The sequence below is a fragment of the Cryptomeria japonica genome, chromosome 5 (genome assembly GCF_030272615.1).
Source record: "Cryptomeria japonica chromosome 5, Sugi_1.0, whole genome shotgun sequence".
NCBI lineage: Eukaryota > Viridiplantae > Streptophyta > Pinopsida > Cupressales > Cupressaceae > Cryptomeria > Cryptomeria japonica.
Window position 1 is genome coordinate 728,198,510 of NC_081409.1, and position 12,041 is coordinate 728,210,550.

Below are 12,041 nucleotides of genomic sequence, written 5' to 3' on the forward strand. Positions count from 1 at the left end.
AAGGTAGCCACCTTTTGAGTTTCCTTAATAAATTCAATTCTATCCTATGTTTGGGTTGTATGAATGCATATTCTAATTGCCTAGACTATATAGTTTTCTTGGCACATTTGTGCTTTAGTATTGATTATTTTAGGCATTTTTGACACAATCATATCTACACAATAGTCTTTTTCAAACATGGTCTCCATCTTTGAAGTGGTGAGATTATCAATTTCTTGGTTCCTTCTTACCTCTTCTCTTGCTAATTTCACCTTCCTAGATGCACATAAATGGTTATCTAAATTAGTATGGGAGCTTATCAAGTGTCCTGCAATAGTAGATTCTGTTGCAAGGTTTGTGCCCTTGGTCTCCTTGTGTTGTGTAATGCAATTCTCGGGTTTGTGACATGGTTTAACTGCCTCCTATGGATTATATAAATCTAGTGGTTGTATCGAGTATTAATAGGTCGATCTTTTGGTATAGTGGCAACCACACTTGTAACAAGTGGTATCAGAGATTTATCATAGGTTCAAACACATCGCTTTCACTGGAGGGTATTTTTGCAAGGTGTGTACCCTTGGTCTCCTTGTGCTATGCAGTGCAATGCTTAGGTTTGTAACATGGTTTAACCACCTCCTATGGATTCTATAAGTCTAGTGGTTGTATTGAGCACTAATAGGTCAATATTTTGGTGTAATGCCAACTACACTTGTAAAATATTCATGGGGCAAGACAAATAGAGATTGTAGTATTATAATTTGATCTTGGGCTCAAAAGGATGCAAGTCTCAGTAAGCTCAAATTTCTTGGGGAGAAGGTCAGGACCATAAAATCCTGCCGAATAATTTATTACTGTGAGGGAAAATATATAATGTATGAGGTTTTTTTTTTGCATTTAAAGGAAAATACATATAAGTGCATGGATGAGAACTTTTATTGTGAAGGAAAAATTATTTAATTATATTGGCAAATTTTATCTACCGTTTAAAAACTATTTAATTTTATTAGCTAATCTTTCATTATTTATACAAAAGTAAATATTTTATTGCCGATTTCATTGCCATTTTCGTTATCTATTAATAGCCACTTTTCAAGAGTTGTGACATGTCATGTGGGCCAATGGAAAATTTATGCAGCATCCTTAATTTATAATTTTAAATATATTATTTAAGACCATTTGATGATCGTAGATTAATGGCTAAAGTTTTATTTGGGTTCAAATTTATGAAGGAAACATAGGTCTCCAGAAAGTCTCTGGAATGGTTTGTAGGTTACATGGATGGTCGATAATGTTAAATGGTCCTAATCGACATTTATTAATGTCTTCTCTCTAACATTCTCTAACTATGATCCACTCAGCATGAACAACTTCGAATTTGGTAGTGTCACCGATGACATTACCAATTTTTCACTCTCATGCATCTATGGGAAAGATTTACAGGGAGACATAAACTATTTAAAATAATTGAAACAACAAAGGAATTAAGAGGGTTAGAGAAGGAATTGCATGATGGTATCGATAAGCATGACCACATCGATAATGTTGCATGATCCTAATCAATATTTATTAATGTCTTGTCACTGGCATTCTCTAACTATGATCCAATCAACATGCACAACTTCCAATTTGATACCGGCATTGATGATATTACCATTTTTGCAAACTCATGCATTTATGGGAAATATTTATAGAGAGACATGAAAGATTTAAAAAATTTTAAAGCACAAAGGAATTAAGAGGGTTAGAGAAGGAATTTTTATTAATTTATAAACGATCTATGCTTCTTTCTTCTTCAATTTCCCTTTCAAATTTTGCCTCTGGTTTAGGTCTTTAGGTTGTTTAATTTGATATTTAGATTTATAAAGATAGAAACTCCTATCTGATAGAGAAGCATATCAAAGGAGGACTAGAAGGCCTTTTAGGGCTTGGTCAAAGACACAACCCTCGCAAAAGTTTTTAAAGAGGTTGGAATTTTTGCAAATGAGGCCATGAGGATGGTGTGGGGCCGAGATTTTTTTTGAAATGTTGATAGATATCGAGTTAACATAAACATTACGTTATAGTTTTTGGCATCTCTTCTGGACCTCTGAGGAGACAAGTTTTATATGATGATGTTGTTAAGGAAGACCTTCAAAGAATAATTCCTAGGGGACGATGGTCAAGTTGTCATCTTTGTAGGAATAAGGGCAAGGATACCTTGGGCAAGTGATTTAAACAAGATTCTCTAGCCAGACCAAAATGTGTCAAGGCAACCTTTGATTTTGAACCTCAATGCTAACTAATTGACAAGACATAGGAAATGGGCACAAAGTGGTAGGGATTCACTTTGGAAATGGTTTCTCCTGGATGAATTTACAAACTACAGATGGCTTGATGAATTCTCAATGCTTATCCTCTCTAGTCAATTCTACTTAGATAGAGTGAAAGATTCTTAGGGTTACCCATGAAGGGTTTCAATTTTTTTTTGTTTTTTGGATAGCATCATACCACTAGTCCACTTCTAGTACCCTAGTAGTTTTCTTTTTTTTTTAAGCTAGTTTCCCATTACCTCCCTCATTTTGGCTTTAAAGTTTTTGAGGGACTCCAACAGTCAACTATTCTAAATTCGTGGAACATATAAATGAAAATTTTGCAAATTTGAGTTTGTTTCAATTTGCCTTTTATGGATTTAAAAAAGGCTTTCACTCTTATTCTTTTGCGCCTAGCAGATTCCATTTTGTGAATGAAATGGCTAAAATTGTGTCACTGTGTGTAATAATTTATGCACAAAATTGAAATTACAATGCAGTACTGAGTTAATAATTTGTGTATCTTAAAATGAACCAAACAAATGTATGTGTGTGATTTTGTGAATCGTTAACAAAATGAAATTACAATACAGTAGCAAGCACTCGATTAATAATTAAGAGTTAGTTGAGTAGTATTAATTTCATAAAAGAAATACATGATGGCTGGTAAATACAGTGGTTGGGAAAAGTAGCAGTGAAAATGAATATGCCCATTCTTCTAAGGCCCACGAAAAGGTAAATGGCCTTCATTGGCAGGATTATAAACAGGAGGTTGGTCTCAACTCTAAGAATAAACCATCATCTTGTCCTACATGCAATCAAGATGATTCTAGGAGAAGAATTTATTCAAGCCTACCATAGGTATAGGCTAGGCTAGAAGAATTTTTTCATGGGTTGGACGAGGAGCTGAGAGCCTTCATGGCTAGGGCATCGTCCAATGGTGTATATTATTTATTTTAATTAATTGTCAAAATAGACTATAATTGGAAATGTTTTATAATTTATTAAACATTGTAAACCGTAACCTAATCAATATATTATTTTATAATCTTTTAGATTTTTAAAATACTTAATAATTCCATTGAGTAAAAAAAAGAACAAAATTTGATGAATGTTGGATCGGGATGATTGTAAATTGACGATGTAAGCTCCAATTTGGGCCAAAGTTAGGAGGCTTAAAAATTTCTACAACCGTCCTTCGGAAAAGTAGGAGTGATTAGAAGATTTGATGTTATTTATAGAAAATTGGTAGAGGTTATCCCTAGAAATGTATTAGTGTATGACCCATATTTTTTGGAGGAAGATCGAGATGGTGGGAAGATCCTATATAGAAAGATATTGACGACGATCTGTCCATATAAGAAAAATAGCATTCTTTGGGAATCAAGTGTTCATTTAAGGAAGAGGATGGGTGGGCCAAATCACCAAAGGAGGAGATTAATCGATTGTTCAACAGAGCTAATGATAGAGAAAAAGAGATGGTGGTTATCATTTTGGGCCTTGATTTCTGGTGCAAAGGCCATGTGCATGATGGACTGGTGATGGAAAAACTATTTGAACCAATTGTTCATGTTCTGGGCTATCGATCTTGGCCAATAATATTTTTAGGAGGATGGTGAGAGAAGACCTCATGCAGGAGGTTATGACTGCACTGGACTACGTAGTAGTGGCTCCAAAATTGGGTTGTTTGATGAGTTATTTCTAGTTGAATGCAGAGGGGAAGAAGAAGATGAAGAGGAAGGCATGGAGTCTATTCAAAACTGGACTAATGAAGGAATACAATATGGAAAAATTTACAGATTACATGAAGGAGAATGTTGATATTTTGGAAAAAGAGATAGTTGATAGGGTGATAGAGATTGGGAATGGGATTGCTTACCTAAATAACTGAGATCTCTCAATCTTCTATGTAATGTTTTCTTTGTTTATTGATAATTTTTAGCTTGGGTATTAACAGTTACTAATAGTATGAACCAATCAACGTCATTCAAACAAGGCTTATGAAGAATAGGAACTATGTAAGAAAATTTCAACATGAAAGTAAACCATTGCTAGAAAAGTTTAAAAACATGGAGTCCTAGGATGAGGTAAAAAAAAGAGATTGAGAAAATTTCTGATGACAATAAAATTTCAATAGAAGAATTGTCATAAAAAATATGGTATTTCACACATAGAGAACAATAGAGTAGGGTATCCAAAATCAAAATCAAAATAGGTTGTCCTACAATTTCTACCAAAAAGTTGTTGATCCATCTAACAAAGCTATTCCAAAAAATATACTGGAACAATGTAAAGACAAAATTTGGACTGAAACCAAAATAAGTGACTTTTGGACTATGAGGAAGAATCTCGGTGAACCAAAGACTAGTGTAGATCTTGATGAAATCAATGAGGATATTGAGTTTAGCAAATTGTGGGAATATGGAGAATCCAACAGAAGCATATGACAAAAGAGATGCTAAAAATGAGTATGAGATTTAGGTCACTACAACAGCTACTACAGTCTCTACGAAATTGAGTGGAGTTAATGATTCCATGATAGAAAAATATAGCAAAGGGGAAACCATTATGGAAAAAATGGCTTTTGAAGACTTGGTGGTCTAGGTCCCAAAGGAGAAGGCCCTTGGATTATAATTATCACACCACTTCCCCCCAAAAGTGGTGAGAAACTAGTCATTGCAATTGAATCATTAGATTCATTAGAGAAAGGTACTACCAATTCACCTACATCTCCATTTCAATTTGTTAGAGCTTCAAATCCATCTTGTGCCACTGCTGTTGGTGGGGATCGCATGGGTACTAATACTAGTTGTCTTGAACAAGTGCAACAATAAGATATCTCTCAGAAGAGGCCAATAGTACTAGATACTATACAAAATCCTAGTGATCAAGGCATTGCAAAGAAGCAGAAGGTTATGACAACAATGGTGAGTACAACTCCAACTATATCAATTGCGGCAACAAATCTATTGTTTGTAGCTTCAAAACAAACCCCTCAAAAGGGTCTATAAACTCAACTTGCAAGTTTTAGTGGGCCAAGATTAAAAATGGTTGTTCCTAGTCCTCAAAATGCATTAGTTAGAACCACAGGCATAGGTGGAGGTGCACACATCACTATAATTGATATTTCAACTTTGAAACATTCAATTGCTTTGGCAAACCCATATTTTTGTTGCAATGATTTCTTTAATAAATTTGCATAAACAAAAAATATGAACAAAAAAATAAGAAGACATTGAAGAGGGATGACCTTATTGCATCTTTAGAGGAATTGTCTGCATCAAACAAGGTATTTCCCACATATGACCCAAACAAAGATATGATGGAGTTCATGGTTGTTATGCCCCCAAATAGAGATACAAATTCACCATGAAATTAGATAGATCCCTCTGAATTTCATGTTAGAACCCTCCAAATAGATTTTTCCAAAGTTAAAAATGTGGACAAAATTAGTGTGTCGAAAAAGACCAATGAAGTGATGTACACTTCATTGCTCAAGGTGGAGAGAGGGAAAAATAAGATGGAGAAACAAATAGAAAAGTTATAGGCAGACCTAGAAAATGAAAAAGCAAAGAGGAATGCAATAGATAACAAATACAATGAATTAGAGAAAAGGATAATAAAATTGGCCTCTACATCAGCAATTACAGAGAAGGAAAGATGGAGGCAGAATTGAAGGAACTAAGGGAAAAATTGGACAAAAGGATTAAAAAAACTTATGATGAAAGAGCAAATTCAACAAATTTATATAAAAGTGTGGAGTCTACTATTTTAGCAAACAAAAATTTACAAAACCAATTCGAGCATGACATAGAAAAAGATGAAAAATTGGAAGAGAAAGAAGACTAAGAAAGAAAAAAATATGCACAAATGAAAGAAGAGCTGCAAAATGCAAATAATAAAATAAAAACTTCGGAACACAATATGAAAAATACAGTGAAGTATATAAAAGAAAACATTTGGGGGGTAAATAACGCAGAGTGACAAGTTGTCTAAATGGTTTGAATTGAATGAAAATCTAAAAGTAATGTTTTGGAAGATCAAAGACTGCATTGAGAAGAACAAAAATGTTTATTTAAAAGAGAATATTGCAAAACAAATTTTGCAAGAAGTCTCCAATACTAGTGACAACTATTTGGCATCCAAGGGAATTAAGAGTCGCACTGATTCCTCGGTAAAGGCATCATCTATCATTCAAAAATGCTAGAAACTAAGGGAAGCACAAGAAATTGCAGATAAAGGTGGGTAAAACATAATTAAGCTGCAAGAAAAGACAACCAAATTGTTAAATCTTAGCTTGTCGAAGAGTGTTGACACATCAAATAACTTAATTGGAAAACAAGCTTTCAAAAAAAGGATGAAGGACAAAATAAAGTCTGAATTAGACTTGCTTCCTAAGGACACAACTCCTCACAACTTTCTGAATTTCATCAAACCATTTACTACTTTGTATGTAGTATTAAGTAAAATAGTGGAGTCAAGTCAATCTTCAAAATATGGATTGTTGATGAAGTTGTAGTTGACTTATTATAATTGAAAAGAAATTTGACTTCCATTAGACGAAGAGTGGAGCACCCTACAAAAACTGGCATAAAGACCTCATGAATCATAGTATGTATTACATAGTTTTCTTGTTTTACTCTTAATTTCAAAGATTTCTTCTTTTGGAATCGCTTGAAAGAACTCTCTGTTATGAATAGGAAAAATGCAACACTCACTATTACTAATCCAACCTATGATGCACACCTTCAACCTTGTAAATTTGTATTCTTAAATTCTCTTAGATTTTAACTTCTCTTCATTTCTCTATTTATGATTTCTAGGATTTGTGCATTGTTATTCTTTATATTTAATTTTCACTGCTTGAATTATCTTTTAAGTTTGAACTTTGTTTTTTGAATGAGACATGTAATAGTTCCTAAATTGCTAATCTAGCCTATGATGGTCATAGATACCTTCACCCTTATAAAATTGTACTGAGTTTATGATACTTATGGGACAATAGATTCAGTGGCTTGGTAATTGATTTTGATTTTGATTTTGAGTCTTCACATGTAAAAAATAGACATAAAGTTGTTATTGCTCCCTTGTTTCTATAGAAGGGAATTTAGGGTCATTTGCAAAGGGTTTTGAAATTTCATATTGACTTTTGCATAGGGAATCACACAGAGTTGTGCATTGAATGAATTGTATTATATGGCTATAATTTGAAAGACTTAATGAGAATATCAACATTTATAAATAAATATCACTCTATCAATAAACACATTACGCTCTTTTATTATCCTATTTTCTATCTGGAATTAGAAAGTTAAAAAATACATTTGCAAATCGATATTAAATTGTAATTGCAAAAGAATGACATACACATAAAATATCATCAAGTTATCAACCATAATATTATGTTTTTGTAATATGAATGATGAGATATAGTAATAAGATTAATAAATACCTACTAAGTACGAGTGCTAAATCTCTTAAAGTTGTCATTCCTTCTCAACAAATTAAGAGCTTCCTTGATTCTTGTCTGTGTTTTCTTCACTCCGAGTCTACATACCTCCGCTGAACTACATCTCAATGCTACCAATAGGTCTAGTACATGATTCAATTGTCTCATTTTCACTTTGGTTTGAAGTGTTGTTGAAACCTCTTCTTTCACATTTGGACCTATAGATTTTCAATGCCCTATCATATGGAAAAGTGTGGATATCATACCTAGATGTATTAAACCTCAAACAATTTTCCAAATTCTTGTCTATTTTTTTCTTAGCTTTCATTTTAGGAACCCCAAAGTAATGCAAACTCTCTCATCCTCCATTGAACCCAATATCATAGTAAGACATAAATCATCAAGCTTGAAATATTCTAATATTCAATCATACATCACTTCACTCTAACCTAGATTTGTTGAAAGAATTGTTATTGATAGCTCTTCATGGGGGTTCTCCATTATGTCATGTTGTTCCCCCATAGTCTATGCAAAATGGGTTGATTGCTCTCTAAAAAGAGTTTTGTTTAAAATTTCATTTATAGTTACTCCATTGAATTCTTTGGATTTACAAAATTTCTTTATCAAAGTAGCTTAGTTCAAAAATCAGCTGAACTCTTGAGGTTCAAATATTAAGGAAACAAAATAGACATTGCTTCAAGTAGTTTTTCAGGAGGGAATCTGCTTCTAATATGTGAGGAAATATCATAGGTAATTTTCTTCATAGAAGCAGTTATAGACTCCATAATATTGCTAAACTCTTCCCTTGTAACTCTTGCTAGACGCTTCTTGGGGTGCTTTCTTGGTTCCTCAGGGTCGACCGTGGCAAAGAAGTGCATTGGTATCTCAACTCCATGTACATTGACACATAATTCCCCATTTGCATCGATCTGTAAAATGTTATCAGGGTTGTTCAAATTTGTGAGTGTTCACCACTTAGAAAAAATTTCATCAGATAATGTTGATTGAGATCCACAGACATTATTTAGGATGAGACATGCCATCTTACGCAACTTAGCATATTCTATAATATACATAGCTCTTTCCTAGGCTTTTTTTATAATATTCCTCATTTCCTCTAGTATGGGGAGAAGAGATGATAAAGTTAAGAGTGTCTCTATATTACCTAACCTCTGAAGAATGTCAGTAAATTTCAATTGCTCTGATTCATCATGATTGTGTGAAATAGGACAATCAATGATTGTTAAGGCGCAATCTTATATCTGGAGTTGGTTGTGTGCTCCACTTTTGAAAAAACTTGATATGATAGTATCATTATCCTTAAGAAGCTTCCATCGGTTATTCCATCAACAAAGTTGAAATATCATAAATCATTTGGGACTTTGATAGAAGTGTGAGTAGAGCTCTCCGATTAAATTTTTAATAATTTTTTATTGGAGCATGCTTGCTCACAATTCCAAAAGCTAGATTCATTCTATGCATCATGTAGTGAATGTCGGTAATATATGGTGCACAAGAATTTTCCATCTTTGCGCAAAGCATGTTCCTGTGACCTTGCATTACTGAAGCTCCATCCACTCCAACAAACACAAACTTTTTTGCAATCATCAAGTCATCCATATCTCCATATTCAATTAAACACCTCTTTACCAGTTGAAATAATTTTTTCACTATCACATAGTATAAACATGCATGCATACCCATGAGGTATTATCTATTGTTTTAACTTTGTCTTAAAACAAAGCAATAAAGTTTGACTCTCTTATTTTTTCATTTACATCTTCTTTTTCAATATCAACAAGATAAATTTCCCATTCTCATCCACTATTTACGGACCAAATACTATTAGAATAGTTAGGATATTTCAAAAAGTGTAATAAACCACTCATTGATGGGTAGTCTATCATAGCACGCACTTTACTCAAAATATTAAAAAAAAAAAACACTTAACTGAGCAACTTTTCCCAATTCTTCTGTTTGCATTGGTTTCCCAAGAATAGCTTCAATAGAACCTTTAAATTTAGCAGGCTTCATCTACATTTTCTGCTGAAAATAAAATTCTTCAAAATTCCTCACATGCTTACATTCCTCCTTTTTTTTCTATCTTATCACTGATTTTTCAACTCCATCTATCATTTGTTATTCATAAAATTTACCCATATGTGTTTCTATGGTGTCAATTTTTATCTGCAACCTCTTTTCCTTTTTATGTTTCCAAGTTCAAATCTTACACCTGCATTCTATTGGAGGCTCACATTCAATTGGATTCTCCATTGGATTAATGAATGCATACTCTCACGGCCAATTAATTTGAAAATTCTTCACTGAAATTTCCCACTCCCGATCATTTTTTTATTTGTCTTTTCCTTTCCCCTTTCGTCCATTATCATCTCTGACATTATCACCAAAGTTGATTATATCATTTCGGCTAACCTGGGTATTTACCAAAAAATATTCTTCAAGTTAATTGCAATCTGAAATATCAGGTTCGTTACCTTGTTCAATATGTAGTGGAGGTTGTGCATTTTGTACGTTTACTTGTGATGATGTACCTTCCATATTTTCACCATAATCTCTGCCAACATCAAAGTACAAAGACAACATTCTTCATTTTGCTAGCCTCTCTTGGCCTTCCCCACATTCAGGATTCCTACCCTTATTCCTGTATGACATTTCCACTAAAATAAAGGCTGCAAAAAAATATCAACTTGTTGAAGAAGTAATAGTAGACCATATGTTTCATTGGCCCTACGACCTACAATTTGGATGTCTGAGGTATACCGAGTGACCACTGATGGGTACTCACTAAATAAGAATGAACTCAATAGTGCAAACTAATAGAAATGAATTCAAAATAATATTATAACACTTGAAATATATCACCACTTACCTTTATGTCACTAGAAGTTGCCAATGCAGTCAGTAGCAATAGTTGTTCCTGGTCTAAAACTTTGCTAGTGATCCAGATTGAGAGCTCAGAACCAACCAAATTGTGTAGAGATAAATCTTATCTTTCACTATATTTATACCAATCCTTATTTGGCAAATTCGGTGATAATTTTATATGGTATACAAATATTTGGTGATTCACGCTTAAAGATAACAAGTCTTATGTAATTTTTGAGGCAATTATGGGCCATCCAATTAATTGACAATTATAATAGAGTTGGCGAAAATTGAGGTGAATTGAGAAACGGTTCTGCAAAATGTCAGGTGAATTGGGTCTTCCTAGTCAATAAATCTTTATATGTCTATTGGTGAATCATGGCCGTTTATTAAGACAACCTCAAAAAGTGTAGGTGAAAATATTAAATTTACCGTGTAGAAAATGCATATTCTATTTGTAAAATATTGATAGACATATAGTTAATTAGATAAAACAATAGGCAATTGGACCATGCATTTGACGAATATTTATAAAGTCTGGGCGACATGGCCACCCCCGATCAGTGTAATATATTCGTCATTTTTCAGGTCGTCGATGTGAAATGTTCACCACTAAAGTAAACCCTGGTCCTCGTGTTTAACTCTCTAGGTATTATAATTTTTGTATTATAGCAACTCCCGAGCTTCATTGTTTTAATAATTTACAACTTCTCAATCACCATGTTGCATATGACTACTAAATATATCTAATATGTTTAGCATAGAAGATAATGAGGCTTTGTCCTTGAGAATTTGTAGGGAATTTTATTCTATTATTACTTTGTAGAAGACAATTTCAAAATGATATATCAATGTTATTTTCACCATAGGATGCTTATATTCCCTGGCATTTTTTTTTTCCTTGTATGTCTTGTCTCTTCAATTTCTACTGTTTGTTGAAATGTTTGTTGAAATGGCCATTAATTTTTATTTTAAAAGCTAGTGCCATTTATAGAGATATCTAATGCAATTTATAAAGATATCTAGTGCCAGTTATAGAGATATAAAGTAAGGAATGCAGTGTTTATAATAGACATGCTTGTTGCAAGGGTAGTTTGTGAGTTAGGTCATATAAATATAGATCAAACGACTGAACTAAAAAAAATATTGAACAAAATATCAAACAACATATCCCACATCGGCAAAAATCAAACAACATATCCCACATCGACTAAGTGCCCTGTATACCGAATGGCCACAATCCAATAGGTATTTCTCGTTCCTCTTAAAATCATTTCGTAGTACGTTGATTCTTTAAATTGGCTTTATATGATAATAAATAAACAAATCGTTTCATGGTATGTTGATTCTTTAAATTGGCTGTATATAATAATAAATAAACAAAATTGAGCAGAACATAAGACATTAAATTAGCTGTTAAACAACAATGGGCTTCAACA